The 3,637-nt window shown below is 31.6% G+C and overlaps 1 non-coding gene across 1 annotated transcript; it reads left to right on the top strand.

The window, feature by feature from the left end:
• Positions 1-206: 206 nt before the first annotated feature.
• On the top strand, positions 207-279 carry TRNAA-AGC (transfer RNA alanine (anticodon AGC)). The gene has a single exon. It is a non-coding gene; the product is annotated as a tRNA-Ala (tRNA).
• Positions 280-3,637: the final 3,358 nt, after the last annotated feature.

The raw sequence follows: 3,637 nt of genomic DNA, 5'->3' as shown, positions 1-3,637 counted from the left end.
ATGTGTGCAGCTCAGTTAAAATATTTATATTCCTTAATTCAAACCAAAGAATCAAAGAAACATACGTCACGGAAGCTACCTTGGCATAATATAATTTTGTTTCGGAAATGTCATCAGCGCAATATATGAATGAGTTTTCTTAATTACAAATGAAAACTGTACTCCACTTCATCTTAAATACGCTATTTTTGTCGATGGTGTTCAACGGGGGCGTAGCTCAGATGGTAGAGCGCTCGCTTAGCATGTGAGAGGTACCGGGATCGATACCCGGCGCCTCCAAGGTATTTTTTTTTTTTAAATATTCTTTTATTAAATTATAATACATACATGAAACCATCAAATTTACACACTAAAATTACGTAGCAAACTGAAAATCTACCAAAGAAATAAAATTATTATGTTAGAAACTGTAATAAATAAAATTTTAATAAATACGTTGTGGTCACCAACTTTATATTTACAAAATAGATGGCAGTAAGTATGTACACATAATTTAGTGTTATAATAAAAAAATAATATAATAATTGGTACCTATCCTCTCCTCTAGACCTCTCCAAAAATTTAGCCACGTGTTTTTAGTTTAAACACTAGACAATATTTATATTTGGCCAGATATTTGCCGACTTATACGCTGTGAAAATGAGAATTCTGCTATTCTTGGTAGTATTGACCTGTGTGTCCCTGATAACTACTCTTAGAAATCGGGAGCATCAGTTGTTTGTTCTCCCCAGGAACAGAACTAACCTGTCATTGGTAATGCCAATTGGGAGGACAATAACTCTGTTCCACCAAATCACTTCGGGTATTGACATATTCCACCTGCGTGAAAGAGTATAACTTTTTTAAAAATTGTTAGTAAGTTTGTCTTTGACATATAATAAAAAATATTTTCCTTCATAATGTTTTCAGATAGGTAGATACTTAATTTTTTTTATTAATTTATACAGTTTAAATTGAAAATTATCAAAAAAAAATGTCTCAAATTGGAAGCTTCGTATTTTTCCGCTAGCTGCCTCTGGTAGATACAGGATTTTAAATGTCATGTTGTGATTAATAATTTGTATTGTTCACTAGGTATATTATGTAAAATTAAACAAAATTTGAATTTGAAAAAAATCGATGTTTTTTAAAATAAATATAAAATTATTACAAGATAAAAAGAACTTTTTATATACAACGCTTTTAAATTTTCTGTTGAATCATATAAACTTGACTTGACTAGCTTACGCGATCAAAAAAATTGTACTTGATAGAAATAATACTGAAATGTCATTTTGACATTCATATTGATTTCAATGACGCACGTATATATTAATAATTTAGTTGCTAGGACCCCAGACCCCTAGCAACCAATAATGGTGTCGAAATAACTTTTCATACAAAACAGATTTAACTGAACATGAATTCGCTAGGAAATTGCTAGGACTCCAGACCCCTAACAACTAAATTATTAATAACGTGCGTTACTATGGAAATCAATATGACATGTCAAGTACAAATTTTTTGATCGTTGAAGCTAGTCAAGTCAAGTTTATATGGTTCAACAGAATTTAAAAACGTTGTATATAAAAAGTTCTTTTTATCTTGTCATTTTAAATTTCAATTAATCCCTGGGTAATCCAAGTAATAGTAGAAAATAGTCAAAAATTGATCGTTTATCTATAAAATATCTAAAATGATGCCATTAAACCATGCATCACTGTAGATATTTTATAGATAAAAGAATATTTTTCATCGATTATGGTTTGGTTTAGGCAGGGTTTAATGAATTTTAAAAAAACTAACCAACACCATCTGTAATAATATGTATTCTTAATTCAACGAAAACAAATAAGTATGACTGAAAAAGTGAGCAATATTTTTGTCGGATCGCCCATAGTATACCTAAACTATTATGGTTTGGTTAGGCATGGTTTAATATAATTTAAAAAATTAACCGGCACAATCTGCAAATTGTATTCTTTGTTCATTGAAAACAAATATGTATGACTGATAAATTTTAGTATGCACTATCTATATCGAATCTTAACAGTCTACTTCCACCTTTTGCCACTGATGTATCCCATGGAAATGACACGAATTATAAAAAAATCGTTATTATTTTCATAGCAACTGTATGTAATTTGAAAGTTTTGATTGACTTATCATCATTAAAACATTAATAAACATAGAGAAATGTCAATATTTTTTTGTTTAGCAGTATGACGTGGAAACGAATCACGTCGGGGTCACCACTTTAGCGGTATAATGACGTGATGGTGATGGAAGATCGTTGTTACTTAGTTGTTGAGATGTAGGTTTATTGGTTGATACAAGAATGTGCTGAATATAATAATAAGGATAATGACGTGAGATTATAATCGCGAGGTAATGATGTACTGGTGAGATCGATATGATCAAGAGATTAATTTATAACTTGATTCGAATGGAATAACGGATGTACTATATCAAGTGAAGAACTCGTGACAATAGCAACAAATACGTCTCGTGACGGACTCGATGTTATAAGTGTAGATTCATAAATTGGTCTTCTTATTTAAATTAATGCAGTACATCATGGCCCCCACAAAGGGGGGCTGACAGGGCTCTAGCCTGGGGGCCCGGGTTTAGAGGGGACCCGGCGTGGCAAGCCGACCAGTTAAATGAGAAAAACACACCACAAATTTGCTCTAATAGTAAAAAAAAAAGTCGCCTACTATTTTCCTAAATGATTAGTAACATTTAAAAATATGTGTTTGTGTGATGTAATTTGATGTGATACGATGATTGAATGAATTGCGTAGAATTTTGTTTTATAATTATTTTGTGTTTCCTGGCGAATATATGGCGAAGGGTTCCATGTTACTTGGGTACCAAAAAAGAGGTCGCGATCAGTGCTCCATAATATGCCGACATACGATAGTGCCGACAACTCAATAAATCAACTGGATTTATTGAGTTGATTGTAAAATCGGTAAAAATACACGGAATATCCTTAACCCTGGGGTTCCGTGGAAACCACTTGGGGAACACAGCTGTAAAAAATCACACTGCGCTTAACCTTAGCGATATGTAGGGGGGCCCGCCATAGATCTTGGCCTGGGGGCCCGCTTTAAGATGTGGGGGCCATGCAGTACGTAGTATATTATTACCATAGATATTGTCGTAATTCTCAATGAAAACAAGAGTTATATTACGCTTAGTGATATGATTACTACAATTTAGTAATTGCATATAAATTTATTTATTTAAAGTCCATTTTACTCAACATGGTCATTTGTGCACTGGCTGTCATTCAGTCCTCTCTGTTATATTAATTTTTAATATTGTGTAGATAATTGTGTTTATTATAGTATAAAATAAATAGCAAAATATTAAACTGAAAAAAAAACACTTGAACAACGTAATAAGGAAAGAGGTACTAACACATACGTACTAAGTTTTATGACTATTTTTTATTATATTACCTACTATTATTGTAAAGACATTGCAAATATATTTAACAGCTTTCCGCTGATCAGTCATAATATACTATTATTAGTAATGTCTTTTACTCGCACGTTTTGATTTATTACCGTAGCATTGTATTTATTTACTGAACTTAGTAATTAATTAAAATTGATGTAAAATTTACACATTTAACATAATACTATTAATG

This window comes from Rhyacophila brunnea, unplaced genomic scaffold, assembly GCF_057557595.1.
Source record: "Rhyacophila brunnea isolate RB1 unplaced genomic scaffold, BYU_Rbru_1.0 scaffold_23, whole genome shotgun sequence".
NCBI classification, from domain to species: domain Eukaryota; kingdom Metazoa; phylum Arthropoda; class Insecta; order Trichoptera; family Rhyacophilidae; genus Rhyacophila; species Rhyacophila brunnea.
This window is presented reverse-complemented; position numbering and strand designations above follow the sequence as displayed.